At 37.8% G+C, this 19,026-nt stretch overlaps 1 protein-coding gene and 1 long non-coding RNA gene across 5 annotated transcripts in view; both read left to right on the plus strand.

Moving 5' to 3' along the window:
* PRKG1 (protein kinase cGMP-dependent 1) overlaps positions 1 to 19,026 on the plus strand; it is a 1,295,238-nt gene that overhangs the window by 342,448 nt on the left and 933,764 nt on the right. The window lies entirely within an intron of this gene.
* LOC134731099 (uncharacterized) overlaps positions 1 to 19,026 on the plus strand; it is a 133,128-nt gene that overhangs the window by 103,395 nt on the left and 10,707 nt on the right. The window contains exon 2 of the long non-coding RNA XR_010113185.1: positions 1 to 19,026. This exon is cut by the window's left edge and continues 16,833 nt beyond it; it is cut by the window's right edge and continues 10,707 nt beyond it. This is a non-coding gene — a long non-coding RNA (uncharacterized LOC134731099).

Genomic DNA, 19,026 nt, shown 5'->3' on the forward strand with positions numbered 1-19,026 from the left:
TCTTTGAAGACTGGCTTTGTTAGGAAAAGCCCTGCGGCAGGTACAGCGCTGAGGTGTATCAGAAGCTGGGGCAGCTGTGGGTGGCACGGTGCTCCTCATAGTCTCAGGTGTGCCACAGCAGTTGCAGTCCTGGGGTAGTTCAGAAGGCCAGGACAGATGTGGCTAGCATGGTGCTTCATTCAATAAGCCTGTGGCTCTCTGTCGTAGGCATGGTGCTGGGGTGGCAGAAGCCCTTGGCAGATGGTGCTTCCAGAATCCTTGGGACCACTACAGCCCTCCCAGTGCTGGAACAAGCTAGAAACATTGGTCAGAGGTACCTGGCATGGAATTAGGGCACACTAGAAGCCAGAGGCCACTGCGGCCAGGACTGCCTGCTGCTGAGGGATGTCCAGAGCCCAGAGCTGTTGATGTAAGCCCCATGGTGGTGCAAGCTAGAGACTGGGTTCCCCAAGCAAGGGTGAAACTTGGAGCTTCGTGGTCTCATCTGGTGCCAGAGTGTTCTAGAGGCTCAGTCTGTGAGTACCAGCCTGAAATACAGGTCTGGGGGTTTCTGTCCAGCTGGGTTTTACTGTGGCAGACCCAGTGTTGGGGTCCAAGGCAAAGTCCTGTGCTCACTTTCCTCTCTTTTCTCCAAGTAGATGGTATTTCTCTCCATGCTTAGCTGTGCAACCTGGGGTTGGGGGAGGGATGATGTGAGTAATGCAAAATTGCCTTTCTATCATCATCAATGTGTCTTTTCTTATTATTGTGCTGCAACTACATACCGTGACCTCTTACCTGGGTTCCTTAGCTTTTGTGAACATATTTTCATGCATGGATATATGTGCAAATCAATGCTTCTCCTGGGGCAAGTATGATCACTGGAGAGTTCCACTCCATCATCTTTCTCTGCCCCCTAATCTATGGTTTTGTTAAAATGAATAAGAACTATTTCTTATGTCAGCTGGTTTTAGTAGGCCTTTAAGTTGTCATGTGGCTTAATGGGTGTTTTTGAAGAATAATCCTAAAGGGGAGCAACAAAAAGGTCATGGTTATCATTAATTGTGATTATAATCACCCACAAATATTTACTGAACACCCATTCTGAACAAGGTACTCTCATAAATACAGTCATGCCCTCAACTAAATATTTCTTTGGTAAACATTCTTTTGACATGAAATCTTAATGAAGGGAAAGACTTACCTCATCAAAATGGATAGATATCCATCAAATCCCTTTAAAAAAATATGGAGACATGTCTGGTATGCTTTTGAAGATTTTTGAAATGATTTTTCTCTTCCTTAGACCAGTTTTGAAATGCTTTGAAAATGTTTATTTTTACAGGGAAGGCATAACACTGAAAACATTATTTGTAGGTAGAATGAGGTCCTAATGAAATTCACAGGAGTTCCATGTCAGAAAGTGCATGCAGTGGTGTTCATAATTTCAGGGAGGAAAATGGGCCATGCTATTCCTTATAGAACTTGGTACCAGACCTCGATTGTGACCAATTCAAATTTTCTACTCCCCTCCCCCCGAAAAAATCACACTGAAGAAGGTGAAAAAGATCAGCTTTTTATAACTTTTTAGTAAAATTTAGTTTAGCTGTGTTGAATATATTTCAAGGGCCAAAATTTAGGTAAAACTATGAGCTATTCAATGGGCAGTTTGGTTAGAGGGAAAATCTATGTATGTAAAGATAAAAAGTCACAAGGTTAGGTAGTATTAAAGAAAATGAAGATGATGTTAACCCAGTGACTGTAGGGAAACTCTTATGGAGAGGGAGAGAGTTAGTTTCTGGCTTCTGTTGACCTACTGTTCATCCACTGAATTGATTAGTGTAGTTACTTTTTCATATCATCTCACTGGCCTCAACCATTGGCATCTCTGCCTAGAAGGAACCACGATTTGGGAAAACATGAAGGACTATTCTCCTTGTGCCCTGTGGAAACAGACCTAAGTTCTGAGTGACCCAGGCAGCCTTCTGTTGGTCTCTCTGATGTCCCCATCACTGTAGAGTAGAACAAGGATCAGTAATAGTCAACATTTATCCAGTGCTAACTAGAGCAGAGAGTGCTATCTCCTTTAACCTCCTAACAGCTCTATGAAGTAGGTACAATTATTATCTCATCTTGAAGATGAGGATACTGAGGTTCAGGCAGTTTACATAACTTGCCACAAGCCACAAAACGGTGGGTGGACATCATGGTCTTAACTGAAGATATGACATTTTTAACTACTTTCTCAAAGCCATCTCTTAAAGAAGCTAGTATAAGTCTACTCAGTGTTCATGCCCATGGCTGAAGCAGAAATAGCTTGGGTTTTGAAGATAATGTAAACTCAAATCTCAGCCTAGTTATCTACTCAATGTGTGACACTGGCTATCTAATTCAACCTTCAGTATTGGTTATCTTAATTGTTGTGCAGATAGTAAACTTAGCTCATGTAAGTGCTTACTATGTGCCAGGCACTGTTTCAAGCACTTTATGAATTAACTGAGTAGTCTCTACAATATAACTATGAGGAAGATACTATTATCACCCTCAGTTTTACTAAGGTACATGGTGGTTAAGTGAGTTGCCTGAAGTCACCCAGTAGGAAAATGGTAAACCTGAGATTCAAACTCGCATAATTTCTAACTGCTCTGGTCTTCTGACTGTGGAGAGAAAAAAGCTTAGCACATGTTGACTGTGTAGAACATAGCGAGGTGCTCACCCATCATAAATGCCCATCCATTTTCCCTGTTTATCCAAAATGTTTGTATAAAATTATTTCAAATATTTTTTCTGGGTTTCTAAAAGTAGTAGTACTGAAGTGCAAGGCAGCTTCCATGTTCCTCAAATACATCAGTGAACATGATTTTCCATGCTTTCACTGACAGGTATTAGAGATGCTACAGATGGAAGACAGAAAATCCAAGCCAGTTCCATCAGGTGGTACTTCAACATACCTTTCTCTATTGATCCTTTGCTTTAACCTTAATCACCTTATTCTTGTTCTCTTCACTTTGTACCTGCATCATAGTAACAGCTCCATAACTAGTCTGTCAGCTTCATTTTTGCCCTGCTTAAATTCATTTTCAACAGATTGCACCCAGAGTTATTTTTCAAACACACCAATTATGTCGCTGTTCTTTTAACTGATTCAGACTGCATTTATGATAATGCCGAAACTCTTTAATAAGGCCATTTATGTCTCATCTCTTGCCTCTGGTCTTCTTCCCATGCTGGTTTTATTGGCTTGTAATAGGAGTCCACTGCCCTTCCTTTCTTTCTCTCTCTCTTTCTCTCTCTCTCTGTCTCTCTCACTCACACACACATACAAACACACATGCATTGACCATCTTTGCTTGGGTGTCCCCTTCTACTACTCTTCAGATCAGATCTCAACTAAAATGTAAATTCTCCAGGATATATATATTTTCTCCAAGTACAAATCAGATACCTTTCTAAGATATGTGTTATCACACCATCTGAAATTAATTTTCTGCCTGCTCTAGAATGCAAGTTATATGAGGGAAGGAACCGTGGCCTGGAATATAATAGACAATCAATAAACATTTATTGTTATAAATGAATGAATGAATGATTGAATGAAGAGATTAGTAATTAATGAGGTCTAACATAGTAATGGCTTCTTGCAGAACCTCTTCAGCACCACTGTATTTCAAGCAATCTAATCCTTTGTTCCTCTCTTCTATGGCCTCTTTTCAGCCAAGACATACTTTTGCTTACCCCAACTCCAATAAAAGTAATCCGTTTCCAAGGAACAACTTTTATCTAGCCAAATTGGCTATGAACTCCCACCCATTTCTGAAATTTTCTGTAATGGCAGAGAGAGGGTAAAGGAGGGAACCAGCAGTTATTGCTTTCACAGAAACAATAGAGGAGTTAAAGAAGCTTAAACAGGAGCATGGTGACTAAAGGAGCCCTAATTAGAGGAGAGCAGAGGCAGAGGGAATCAGGGTGCCTAAAAGGGAATGTAGGAGAAGACTTTCAGACAAATGTGATGTCTAGATGTTTGCCTTTTCTATTAAGGGAAAAACAGGAGGACGTGTTTAAAACAAAATATGAGTGCTTTGATTAAGCAAAAAGGTTTTTCCTGTCAGGTTTCTTTTTTTTTTTTTTTTTTTTTTTGAGACGGAGTCTCGCTCTGTCGCCCAAGCTGGAGTGCAGTGGCCCTATCTCGGCTCACTGCAAAGCTCCACCTCCCAGGTTCACGCCATTCTTCTGCCTCAGCCACCCGAGGAGCTGGGACTACAGGCGCCCACCACCACGCCCGGCTAATTTTTTATATTTTTAGTGGAGACGGGATTTCACCGCCTGTCAGGTTTCTTAATTCCCCCAAATTTTAAAACCTCTGTCTAAATCTGTAATATTTTAGTTTATCAATGTTCTGTGATTGGTCAACTTCTTATTTTACTTACCATCTTTGTATATTTTAGTTCTGTTGTTTTTGACACATTGTATGAAAGGAGGTTTTTCCCAGACCTAGGAATCTAAGAATAAAACTGGGTTTTTAAACTTTTCTAAAATATTACTTACCAAAATATTTTCCTCTGTCCCATTACAAGCTAGTCATTATCTTCTTCTATCCCAGAATTTAATATAATTTAGGTACACTTTTAAATTCATTTATGCTACATACTTTTTTTTGAGATGAAGTCTTGCTCTGTTCCCCAGGCTGGAGTGCAGTGGCATGATGTCGGCTTACTGCAAACTCGGCCTCCAAGGTTCAAGCGATTCTCCCGCCCCAGCCTCCTGAGTAGCTGGGATTACAGGTGCATGCCACCACACCCTGCTAGTTTTGTGTGATTTTTAGATATCTGCACGAAAATACTACAGAGATGTCACCTTACTTTCAGGGAGCAGCCAACTTCTATATAATTCAATGTTTCAACAAAGATCATTGAGTAGTTAATACATGCAGAGAACTATGGCTGGTTATAAAAGGTGTGGGTGCAGGTCTCTGTTTATGAATGGATTAAGTTTCAAGAATCCCTTTGTGAAAGTCAATTATGTAGAAACTTCAAATGCATTTTCCTACAGAGATCATGGTTATAAATGGTGATTTGATTTCCCCATATTTAGCTCATAAATTAGCCAAGTTATATTTGAAATAAAAAGTAGGAAAGAATGTTAGAATACCAAAAATCAATTAGAGAGCAATTATAGCAGGCTGGGCATGGTGGCTCATGCCTGTAATCCCAACACTTTAGGAGGCCAAGGTGGGCAGGTCACCTGAACTCAGGAGTTTGAGACCAGCCTGGCCAACATGGAGAAACCCCATCTCTACTAAAAGTATAAAAACTAGCCAGGCCTGGTGGTATGCACCTGTAATCCCAGCTACTCAGGAGGCTGAGGCAGGAGAATCACTTGACCCTGGGAGGCAGAGTTTGCAGTGAGTCGACATCATGCCACCGCACTCCAGCCTGGGCAACAGAGCAAGACTCCATCTCAAAAAATAAATAAATAAATAAATAAAATAGCATAATTGAATTTAAAAGTACATCCAAATTATATTAAATTCTTGTGTAGAAGAAGAGAATGACTAGCTTGTAATAGGACGAGGAAACACAATAAGCTGTCACATCCTCTCCCCCTCTTATGGCACACACTGCTAATTGATCATGGCCTCCATTTTTGTTAAGCCCTCAACCTCAAAATCCTTCTTAAAACAGTGTTTTCTGCAACCACTACCATCCCAGTTATACGTGGCATAGAGAAATTGTTTGGCATTTTGTTGATAGAGATGGCATTACTTCCAACATTGTAAAGCAAAGAAACTTATAGTAGTCACTTGGGGACAGGAGACAAGGTGGAGATAGGGGCAGACCAGTAATAAATGGACACTTCATGGCATTAGTTCACAGGATTTGGCCAAAACAAATGATTAACCTTAGATGAAAAACAGGGTTTCTAATGGCCATAATGCCCAAAATAATTTATAGATACAATGCTATTCCCAATAAACTACCACTGACATTCTTCGAAGAATTAGAAGAAACTATTTTAAAATTCATATGGATCCAAAAAAAGAGCTCGTATAGCCAAGACAATTCCAATCCAAATGATCAAAGCTGAAAGTATTATACTACTGGACTTCAAACCATATTATAAGGCTACAGTAACCAAAGCAGCATGGTACTGGTACAAAAGCAGACACATAGACCAATGGAACAGAACAGAGAACTTAGGAATAAGACCACTCCTCTACAACCATCCAATCTTTGACAAACCTGACACAAACAAGCAATGGGGAAAGGATTATCTATTTAATAAATGGTTCTTGGAGAACTGGCTAGCCATATGCAGAAAACTGAAACTGGATCCCTTCCTTACACCTTATACAAAAATTAACTCAACATGGATTAAAGACTTAAATGTAAAACCAAAAACTATAAAAACCCCAGAAGAAAATCTAGGCAATACAATTCAGGACATAGGCAAAGGCAGAAACTTCATGATGAAATTGCCAAAAGCAATTGCAAAAAAAGGAAAAATTGACAAATGGGATCTAATTAAACTAAAAAGCTTCTGCACAGCAAAAGAAATTATCATCATTATGAACAGGCAACCTACAGAGTGGGAGAAAATTTTTACAAACCAGCAATTTGACAAAGATCTGATATCCAGAATCTACAAGGAACTTAAACAAATTTACAAGAAAAAAATCAACCCCATTAAAAAGGACATGAAGGGACACTTCTCAAAGGAAGATATTCATGCGGCCCACAAACATATGAAAAAAAGCTCAACATTACTGATCATTAGAGAAATGCAAATCAAAACCACGATGAGATACCATCTCATGCTGGTCAGAACAATGATTATTAAAAAGTCAAGAAACAACAGATGCTGGTGAGGTTGCGGAGAAATAGGAATGCTTTTACACTGTTGGTGGGAATGTAGATTAGTTCAACCATTTGGAGGAGTGTGTGGGGATTCCTCAAAAATCTAGAACCAGAAATAGCATTTGACCCAGCAATCCCATTGCTGGGTATATGCCCAAAGGAATATAAATCATTCTATTACAAAGCTACATGCATGTATATGTTCATTGCAGAACTATTCACAATAGCAAAGACATGGAATCAACTCAAATACCCATCAAAGATAGACTGGATGAAGAAAATGTGGCACATATACACCATGGAATACTATGCAGCCATATGGAGCTAGCAGCCATTATCCTCAGCAAACTAATGCAGGAACAGAAACCCAAGCACTGCATGCTCTTACTTGTAAGTGGGAGCTGAACAATGAGAACATATGGACTCAAGGAGGGGAACAACACACACTGGGGCCTGTTGGGCAGTTGGGTAAGGGGAGGGAGAGCATTAGGAAAAATAACTAATGCATTCTGGGCTTAATACCTAGGTGATGGGTTGATAGGTGCAGCAAATCACCATGGCATACATTTACCTACGTAACAAACCTGCACATCCTGCACATGTACCCTGGAACTTAAAATAAAAAATTAAAATTTAAGAAAAATAAGGGTTTCTAGGCTAGGGGTTAGCCACACTGAAACAGTCTGGTAGGAGGGAGGAAGTGGAAATAGAGCCACATAGCTAGTTATGAGATAGATGCCCTATAAATACATGGACCAGGGGCCATGGAACTTGTGTCAGAATTCTCAATGGGAAGCATCTCCCTGGATTGTGTAAAATGAGATGCTTACATGTAGCACTGCCATTAACTGGGTAGTCAAGGATATTGGTTCTTTTATTCTAAAGAAGTTATCATTAGTCTTAATTGAACTTCATCATTTCAGATAAATCTGGGAATCTTTGGGATGTCTGATTAGTGATGCTATGATTCAATTAGATTGTACAGTCAGAAATATTACCTGAGGTTGAAATATTTAATAGGGTACAGGATTTTGTTCCTACTTTTTTGTCAAATGATTTTCACAGAATAGCCCACAAAAGATACCTAGCGCAATGCTAAGTTTGTCCTGGAGAATAATTGGAAAAAAAATCAAAATGAAATATGATTGCCTTAAGAAATGACCAACTTAATAATAGGCCATGTTTGGAAAGCCCTGGGTAGCATATATCCATTTCACTGTCACTTGTAAGTATTCATTAAATTGGGGGAATAAATTGGGAGAAGGGAATTCCCATAAGTAGTCTTAAATTTTGCCAAAGCTTAATTTTAAGCTCTATTTTCTAGGCAAAATCTTCAAAACCCTTAATACTTGAAACATATAAGAAATATAATTTCTTTGACCTTCTCCTTTACTTACCCTTCTTACTTTACTTAAAGGCTCAAGTTGTTTGAGCTTATAAAGTACTTGCTATGAATGGCCAAATATGTTTGAGTCATGGTTTTGGAAAATCACATGATCCATACCAGAGGAGAGCTGTGTCTTCAAATTATCTTCTAGAAAGTTTCACCAGAAAGTACAAAAATGTTTACATTTTAGAGAAAGGAAGGAGATATAAAGCATAATTCATCCTGAAATATTTATTTCAGAAATCATGCAATTTTCAAGATATCTTCCAAGTTTCCAGCTTTTTTCCTGACTTTAAATATTTTTAATAATTTTAATTTTTATTAGACATATATATACATTCACTGTAGAAAATTTAGAAAACAAAAAAGAAAGTAAATAAAAATTTCATAAGATACCATAACATTTTGTATACATTATTTCAATCTTTGTTCTATATTTATATATATTTATGTGTATATTCCTTTGCATATAAGTTCGTGTAGTATATGCTGTTTTTAACTATTTTCTCATGCAAAGTATATAATTAACATCTTTGCATGTAATTAAACATTATTCTACAATATCATTCCAAAAGCCATATAGAAGAACTCCATATGATGAAAGCACTATGATTTAAGTATTATCTTACTGTTGATAATTTGGTTTTATTACAGTTTTTTACTTTTCAAAAAAACTCTGTAAATATTTTTGCTGCTTAATCTCTGGTCATCTGTGATTATTTCCTACAGATAAATTCCTAGAAGACTTGCTGAGACAAGATGTTATCACATTTTTAAGGCTTTTATCTTTCAAAAAGATTGCACCAACTTATACTTCCATCAGTAGTATGATGAACTGCTTTATTTACTTTCAGATGGAATAAAAGCCTCTGCTAGTGGATCTCAGCTTTATAACCATTTTATAGGAGAATCAGTCTTAGGATGATTATCCATTGACTTTTTGAAATAGTTGCCACTTTGTTGTGTCTACTTTTGTAGCATTAGCCTTCATTTCATTATGTCAGGTTAAAGACATTTTTATATATTAAGAAATTCTAAAGAAAAGAAACCTATCGCTCTGACATTTTCCATTGATAGCTTGAACTGCTATTCTAACATGTTTATAACTCTAAGCCATTTGTTTTTTAAGAGGTTCTTTCTAAGAATATATTGTACTTAACTGATGGACAAGGTTTTGACTTTGCCAAACTCATTTCTAATCATTTAATCTTTTTAAATCATCTTCCTCTTATCAGTTTAATCTATGTTAAGATTGTATTTTTATTCACAGTTTGCATGTCTACAAGTTTCCAAATGTTTACTTCATTTCAAAGTACTTGCTACTATAATGCATGTTAAACATAGATGAATATGCAAAGACTTAAAGCCATTTGGATTTAGAATTGCAAAGTCTCTTTTAGGTCATGAGCCAGGCATAATGCCCTACTAAGAGAAGAAATTACTGCATCAAATCACTCTTGAGCCAAACCAATACATATCTCATCATTTCATTAAAGCTATCTAGCTTCAGAGAACACCTAACTTAATGCATTCAGTTGTCTTGAAAAACAGCCGAGGAGTTTTTCTTTGAGAAAAGTTCAGTGCCTGATAATCAATAGAAAACCATAGAAAATATCTGAAGTCTCAAAAGCATATGTCTGGAATGTTGTGAATAAGACAATCTAACGGGGCAGATGGGGTAAGAGGGTCATTTTATCCATATTAAAAAGATTAAAAACCAACGTTCTCAGTAATTGATTCTACATCTCACATAGACCTACATGCAGCTTGTTGATAGAAAAAAATCCTCCTCAGAAACTTTCCCCGTTAGCTAATTCAAAATATCCATTCATCCAAAGAGTCTCTACTCCATGCTCTTGGTGGGAACCCAGACTGATTTCCATAAAATATCCATATTTTATCATCACAGCTCATAGCATCAAATACATATTCCAGTGTTTAAATTGCCTTGAAGTCAATTAAGGGAGTAAAGGGATTTAACAAGAGGTGCCTGAGAAAGATGTATTTCAAAAGATTTTATAAACTATTACTTTTTTTAAAGGCAATTTCTGCGAATAATTTTCTTAAATATCTATCTACATAGAATTGTGTTAGAAAAAGAAAGCCAGGTTATTCTTTTGAGGTTTTATATTGTAAAAGTCAACAGGAAGTTATTTTTATCATGATTCACAACCTGTGGTTGAGCAAAGGCTGAGCATGATAGAGGCAGAACAAAGAGAAGTAAAGCCTGTTGTTGGGACTGTTGTTTAAATATCCTTTTCTTCTGACCCCTACACAGTGCTCTGCTTACGTTTGATACTTTAAGGATCCCTAACTTCTCTTGTCTTCCCTAAGGCAAGTGTTATGGCTGGGAACTTAAATGGCTATTCTTAAACCTCACAGTGTAAAGTGTGTCTCCAACTCGTTCCATATTGTTTTAGAGCCACTTGTGATTTAATGTGGTACATTTCTTCTCCTGGCACTTGATATTTGGTAGGAAGTGGTGTATAGTGACTTAAAGGAACAAGAGAGTTCCAAGGGTAAAGTATCCGTATTAGTTGGCTCTCATGCTGCTAATAAAGACATAATTGAGACTGGGTAATTTATAAAGGAAAGAGGTTTAATGGACTCAGAGTTCCCCATGGCTGGGGAGGCCTCACAATCATGGCAGAAGGCAAATGAGGAGCAAGTCACGTCTTACATGGCAGCAGGCAAGAGAGCTTGTGCAGGGGAACTCCCATTTGTAAAACCATCAGATCTTGTGAGACTTATTCACTACCATGAGGACAGTATGGGGAAACCTCCCCCATGAGGTTTCCTGGCCCTGCCCTTTATACATAGGGATTATTACAAGTCAAGTTGAGATTTGGTTTGGGACACAGCCAAACCATATCAGTAACCGATATTAGATACCAGAGAGAATGCAGAGCTGAAGATGACACGTATTTTAGCCTAGAGGCCCTTGCTGTTGAATCTTAAATCCAGGCATAATGGTAACACCTCATTTTATTAAATATTCTGAAGTAAGGGGAGGACTCCTAATGGTTATTTGTAGGATAAGTAATAGGAGAAGGGGGAATGAGTTTTTGTGGATGTGTACAACAGCAGGTAATTGGGTCCAACCTTCCTTACAAGGGGATTCTCATTTTAAGATTAGGAAAATGTCATACAGAGAGAGATTTTAAAGGATTAAGAGAAATAGCTCAATTTTTTTTCACCTCCTTATACAGAGAAATACCACAGAAAGGACAAGATGTGATCAAACTTTCTAAGAGACACAGAATTAAAACATAGAGAAACAAGAACTATTTTTAAGTGAAATAAAACATCAGAGTCAAGATCAGGAACTTGTTTGTTTGCCAATTCAGAATCTCCTGGACAACTTCCTAAATCTGTATCAAAGTCCTGAGTCATCACATTTGATTTAATTTTTAGCTCCATTTAACTTCTACTAGATCATATGCAGACCTAATTTTCATCTGAGTCACTTCTATACTCTCCTGTCACCAAAAATAGAGTTTAAATTATACAATAGACTTATAAGTATTTCAAATACCATTACAGGTAATACAATCAGAGAATCATAATAGCCTCGTATATCCAAAAACATTAGTGATTATACTTATTGTTTCTTGTCCTAAAGTAAGACAGCAATATGAAGAATAACAAACATTCAGGTGTTCATTCTATGAATATTCATCTGTGTTAGATTATTCTCAGTTGCAGTAACATTCAGTCCTTGGATTAAAAGTTAGGAGGGGTTCATCCATGAGAAATGTGAAAATCAAAAAGAAAACACACATTACCCTATGTATTACCACATTAGACAGGAATTCAGGGGTAGGGGTTAAGGTAGACTTCATAGGAAAAGGGAAACTGCTATACAGCTGGGCCTCAGGTAGACTAAATTATTTTGCTAGTTGGATGTTTGCCCAAAATTCACTGCAATGTGAGCTTCCATGCTACCACTTTAGTTGTTGGACTTCAGAATCTCTTTCAACAACATAGATCAGTAACTCAACTCATGTTGTCTATACTCTTTCTTGTATATCTTTTTTTTCCTTCCGTCCCCACTATCACCTGACTTAATTCTCTGTATCTCCAGTTCAAGCTCTGGGGAGAGATAATTACCCTATTATCCACTAGTTAGCTTACAGATTGGCTACAGTTGGAACAAATTATCTTTCACTGCTCTCCCACCTGAGATGTCAACTGAATGTGGTTATTTCTGTTAAAATGGGGCTCTGGACACAGTTGGCATTCTGCAGTTTTGACTGCCCAATGTATATGTGATATCAGTAACCAAAGAAAAATATCTTTTAAAAACACAGTGATAGGATTTTCTACCATTTTTATTTTAAATAATTATTTGGTATAAAAAGCATATTTAATAATATATAATAACATAATTTGGTAGATATATTACTGGTATGTTTATTTAAATATTGACAATAATATGTTTTAATAAAATGAATAGTTTTATAAATTATTTTTCACTTAATTTTCACGTATAATTACTTAAAATATTCTATGAAGCATGCAGGCAATATATGTTTCTCTCACTTAGCACATTAGTTTAAGGTTGGCCCTCAATAAATAAATTGTAAAGCAGGATTGTGCCTTTCCCCAGATCACTCAGCCAGGGAATAACAGAGCCAAATCGAAGCTCAGGTCTTTGTATCACCAGTAATGTGCCCCTCATATGTAGCTAAAAGCTCTTTCTACAGTACCTAGCAGCTCAATGGGAATCAACTGGTAGAGAGATTTGTTTTTTAAATACTAAAGAAAAGCCTAGATAATGTATGCTAGCAATACATTTTTATGTCTGGAAGATAAATTGTTTTTACTTCTGAACATTTCTATGTGTGGACTCTGTATTAGGTCATTCTTGCATTGCTATAATGAAATACCTGAGACTGGGTAATTTATAAAGAAAAGAGGTTTAACTTGCTCATGGTTCTGCAGGCTGTACAGGAAGCATGAGGCTGACATTCTCATGGCTTCTGGGGAGGCCTCAGGAAACTTACAATCATGACAGAAGGCAAAGCAGGGAGCAGGCACGTCACATGGCCAGAGGAGTAGGAGCAGGAGAGAGAGCTGGGGGATACCACATGCTTTTATACGACCAGATCTTGTGAGAACTCACTCACTATCACAAGGACAGCATCAAGAGGATCGTGCTAAACTATCCATGAGAATTCCACCTCAATGATCCAAACATTTCCCACAAGGCCCCACCACCAACACTGAGGATTACATTTCAACATGAGATTTGAGTAGAGCAAATAGTCAAACTATATCAGACACACTCAGGGCTTAAACGTTAGGATTGTACTCATATACAAGGTAAACCTCCTCAACTATCAATTTCTCTGCTTAAGCAATCATTCTAGCTTAGTCAATTAGGGTCAAAAGCATGTACATGGTATTTGACAAGATGACTGTAGAGATGATGTCTTACTCAGAAGAGAGAGATCTAGTGAGAGATGTGGGTACAAGATGTCCATTTTTTTTTCACTGTCTTATAAATGTAATATAAAATGGGAATTTGAAGAGAAGATTCATGATGTTACTGCCCAGATTGCCTTTCTATAACAAGGGAGTATTATTACCACTGGGAAAAATTCTCAATATGAACAATGTACGATAAAATGCTAAATTAACAAGTCAAGGTAATTGCTTGCTCCCTTTGCCCCCGATGAATTAGTGCAAATTGCATTTCACACTAATTGGTTCACAAAATTCATGCACAATAGGAACACTGGGATTTCTTCAGTTTTGCTTGTAAATGTATATATACATACAAATAACAAGACTCTTTATTTTAATAGTTTGTTACAGACTAATAGGTGCACTAATTAGTCTACCTCTCCAAGGTGATTTTGAAAACAATAATAATTAGTAGTTCTTGGTGAAATATAACCAGAGAACAAAAAATGGGTGCTGCATTTATGTCAGAAAACTTTAAAATATGTGAAATCTTAGAATATAAAGTTTTCAAATAAAAGAGATATTAAATTACCCTATTTTAAACGTTGCTTCTAACATTGTTGCAAATTCTTTGCTGATGAGAATAATCAATCAAGTGCTTTCTAGTGTTTTGATTATTACAACCTCTTTTAATCTTCCTCTACTTCATGGTGCCATTCTTAGAAATAGTATTGCCTTTAAAATTATATTTTCTAAATAATGACTAATTTTGTTGTCCATTTTCTATTAACTGTAATAGGTAACTGTTAATCAGGGCTTCAGAGTTATGGTTTGAGTGTTACTGTGCTTGATTGACATAATCCCAGACTAAAGCAAAACCATGGGATGTATAGTTAGTTATGGGATATTTCACCGAGAGTAAATATGTAACTTCTACTAGGCTACTTGAAAATGTTGGGCAGACAGTAATCACTTTTGAGGCTACTCGTTTGCTCTAAAATGCCAAATTTAAAATCCCAGACTTAATCTCATTTGGAACAAGCAAACAACATAAACCAGGCAAGGAAGGGAAATAGCCTTATCCTTGATAAGAGCTTTGGGGACTCTATCAAGTCCTGGATTTTTATTTGTTCATTTTTCATTTATTTATTGAGCATGTGCTTTGTGCAAGACTCTCTTAAGATGTTAACAAGCCAATGAGAGGAACATGAAAGTAAGCAATTATGGTACGGTGTGACAAAGGCTGTGCTACGGGATGATTCAAGTCTGGTGTACTGGCAATGATGAGTTCTGGATCTTGCTCTTGATTCCAGCAGGAAAGTTATTGATGTTTCTTCTGGAGATTATGTTCAGTACAGGTAGCATTATTTGTACAATTTCAAGGCTCTTGATTCTCTGTCTTTTTTAACATACCTGGTTCTATGGAAGTCTAGCTGGTATTATAAATGGTTACTTGATCATTTTATCACTGATAGCCTGCTCTGTGTGATGTTTCCAATAGCTGTCACTTTGAGACATGCTTTTTGTTTGGTTTATGAATGAATTGCTTGGTAGGAAGATGGTTGTTGGAATACCAGCCAGACAGTAGTCCCCCTAAAAACTGGTAATGCCATTTTTAGTGAAAATGTGATAGTTTCTCGTTGGTTTTCAAATAAACTTTTTTGGTCCTTTTATGGATAGTCAGATGAACTTGTTTACCCGTATCTCTGGGTCTAAAATGAAAATAAGATTAACAGAAGGCTTTACAATCATCGTTCTTGAAATCGGTAAACATTCTCTTCCGGGATTCTCAGTGGTGTAACAAGCCAGATTTAGCACCGGTTATCAGAACATAAAAGTCAACAAAGGCCGGGCGCGGTGGCTCACACCTGTAATCCCAGCACTTTGGGAGGCCGAGGCAGGCGGATCACGAGGTCAGGAGATCGAGACCATCCTGGCTAACACGGTGAATCCCCTTCTCTACTAAAAATACAAAAAAATTAGCCGGGCATGGTGGCGGGTGCCTGTAGTCCCAGCTACTCGGGAGGCTGAGGCAGGACAATGGCGTGAACCCGGAAGGCGGAGCTTGCAGTAAGCCGAGATCATGCCACTGCACTCCAGCCTGGGCGACAGAGCGAGACTCCATCTCAAAAACAAACAAACAAAAAAATGGCAACAAAGTTTGGGGAGAAAACACATAACTTAAGAGAAAGTAATGCTAAATCTTAATTTAAAATATAATAAACCTATCACATTAGAATAAAAAATTTACACCAAAGGCCACTCAAGTGCACATATCAAGTTTACTCTGTACCTTACCTCCCACACACACTCTCCTGCCCTTAAACCGATATGTGCAATCATCCTTTTCTCTGTTAATCAGAGAAAGATTATACATTTGATCTCTGTTAGCCCGTCAGTGGAATCTTGAGATGCACAACAAATTAAATATATAATCTTTCAAAATAAAATTAACTTTTCAAAGAAGTTCAGTAATTTTCCTTACACCTTAAGGCAACCTGCTAGTAACCACAACCTCCAAGTGAGTGCCTTGGAATTTTACTCTGACCTTCTCCATCAAGAATGGATCCTGCCTAGAAACATAAAACAAGCGCATTAGAGATCCCACACAATGATGTTTATTCACTGAAGAAATAAAGCCTTTTTTAAAAGACTATTTTTTACCAGATTGTCTCTCTTAGCAGGTGATACTTCTCTTGAGCTCAGGTATCAACCTGTAGTGAAGCTTTAAGGAAGTCTAGTGAGAACTCGACCTTGGTCTCATTTCTTGCACTAACATGTATCTACTGCACTTACCTCTAACGTTACCACTTATTCTGACATATCCCATCAATATAAAAAAACTGAGTGAAGTGTACTGCATCCATTCTTCAGTGTGACTGGTATGTCACAACATTTGAGTTTCCCTGATTTGTGTAGGGGTTTCTGAGTTCTTTTTCATTTTTTTTCCCTATGTGATACCATTTTGGGCTAGGCAAAAATCTACTCATTGGTAGCAGGTGAAATCCGGAGCTAGGAAGATATAAAATCGCTCACTTGGCGGCATTCATACTTGAGACGATAGTGAGATGATGCTAATTAATCCCTTACCGTAAGTCAGACCTGGTGTGCCCAAGTGATATCGTCATCTTCCATCAAAGCCAAGGTAAGCACTGTATTACCTCTCCTTCATTCGATGAGGAGTCTCAGACTTAGAGGAGTAAAATAGCTGCCTGACATAGCACATCTCAAACCTGCTAATATGGGTGTCTCCTGCTGGTGCTGGAAGTGTGTACATTTGTGGTTTTGTGTGGAAGACTACGGATTTCTGTTTCTTCCATGTAGTGAAATATATGGCCAGTGACCTATTGTCAAGGTGAGAGTTTAGAACCATCCTTATATCATCTCTGACCTAATTGTAAAAGCATAGGATATTTTCTTAGACCAACATTATATTTGCCAAAATCCTAAGTAAGAAATTTTAGTGTGTATTTTGTTCAGAGAAGATTAAAAAATTGTTTACTTTGAGTTCATATTGTTTGTGTCTGTGTGTGTGTGTGTGTGTGTGTATGTGTCCTTTTTTTTTTTTTTTTTTTTCAGATGAAGTCTTGCTCTGACACTCAGGCTGGAGTGCAGTGGCATGATCTTGGCTCATTGCAACCTCCACCTTCCAGGATCAAGCGATTCTCCTGCCTTAGCCTCCCAGATAGCTGGGACTACAGGCATGCACCACCACTCCCAGCTAATTTTTGTATTTTTAGTAGAGACGGGGTTTCACCATGTTGGCCAGGCTGGTCTTAAACTCCTGACCTCAAGTGATCTGGCTGCCTCAGTCTCCCAAAGTGCTTGGATTACAGATGTGAACCACATACAGATACCATGTATGTGTATCTTTAAGCTGAGTACACATTCTCTCTAGAGATTCTCAGTGGAGTACCAAGAAATAAAGAGAAGTGCTAAATTGGATAGATAATTATAAGGCACAGCTTCTGCCCTAAATGAGCTTACTCTCTATAGAAAAGGCAAGGGCAAAATGCACTCAGACAAATTTAATTTTAAGGAACATAAATACCATGGAGTTAAGGGGAGGAAGGATAAAACTTAGGGTCATATAATAATAACCATAAATCATTTTGATCACTTCTGTGCTAATGACTGTGCTGAGTTCATTATTTGAATTCATAATGAATTTGCCATACCATTCATATAGTAGAGTTATGGAAGTTTCCACAAGTGGAGCTGGACCAGTTATGTGAATTCATCCAGTCAGACTCACATGGCCTCAGCCAGTCCACAATGTACCCTCCCCAAGATAGACTGACCTAATGACAAGGCCATTGAAAGCTCAAACATCCCAACTCACTACTACAGATGATAAAGGAACCCTGAGTACAGGAGGTCTCAGGTAAATATTGGTAGTGGGGAGTCAGGTAGATGGGTTCTACCTCTAAAACCTTGGATAGGATGCTAACTAAATAACTCTCATTCTATATGGAATGAACATACCTCAACATAATAAAAGCCACATACTACAGACCCACAGTTAGTATCATACTGAATGGGAAAAAAACTGGAAGCTTCTTTTCAGTTTTTAGAAAGGAGGCCCACTTTCAGCATTGTTACTCAACATAGTACTGGAAGTCTTAGCGAGAGAGATCAGATGAGAAAGAAATAAAGAGCATCTAAATCGGAAAGGAAGAAGTCAAATTATCCTTGTTTGCAGATGATATGATCTTATATTTGGAAAAACCTAAAGACTCTACAAGAAAACTATTGGAACTGATAAGCAAATTCAGCAAGTTGCAGAATAAGAAATCAACATACAAAAATCAGTAGCATTTCTTTTTCTTTAATATACTTTAAGTTCTGGGATACATGTGCAGAACGTGCAGGTTTGTTGCACAGGTATACGCGTGCCATGGTGGTTTGGTGCACCCATCAACCCGTCATCTACATTAGGTATTTCTCCTAATGCTATCCCTCCCCTAGCCCCCCATCCCCTGACAGGCCCTAGTGTGTGATGTTCCCCTCCCTGTGTCCATGTGTTCTCATTGTTCAACTCCTACTTATGAGTGAGAACTTGTGGTGTTCGGTTTTCTGTTCCAGTTTGCTGAGAATGATGGTTTCCAGTTTCATTCATGTCCCTGCAAAGGACATGAACTCATGCCTTTTATGGCTGCATAGTATTCCATGGTATATATGTGCCACATTTTCTTTATCCAGTCTATCATTGATGGGCATTTGGGCTGGTTCCAAGTCTTTGCTATTGTGAACAGTGCCGCAATAAACATATGCATGCATGTGTCTTTATAGTAGAATGATTTATAATCCTTTGGGTATTTACCCAGTAATGGGATTGCTGGGCCAAGTGGTATTTCTGGTTCTAGATCTTTGAGGAATCGCCACACTGTCTTCCAC

The sequence above is a fragment of the Pan paniscus genome, chromosome 8 (assembly GCF_029289425.2).
Source record: "Pan paniscus chromosome 8, NHGRI_mPanPan1-v2.0_pri, whole genome shotgun sequence".
In the NCBI taxonomy this organism is placed as follows: Eukaryota; Metazoa; Chordata; class Mammalia; order Primates; family Hominidae; genus Pan; species Pan paniscus.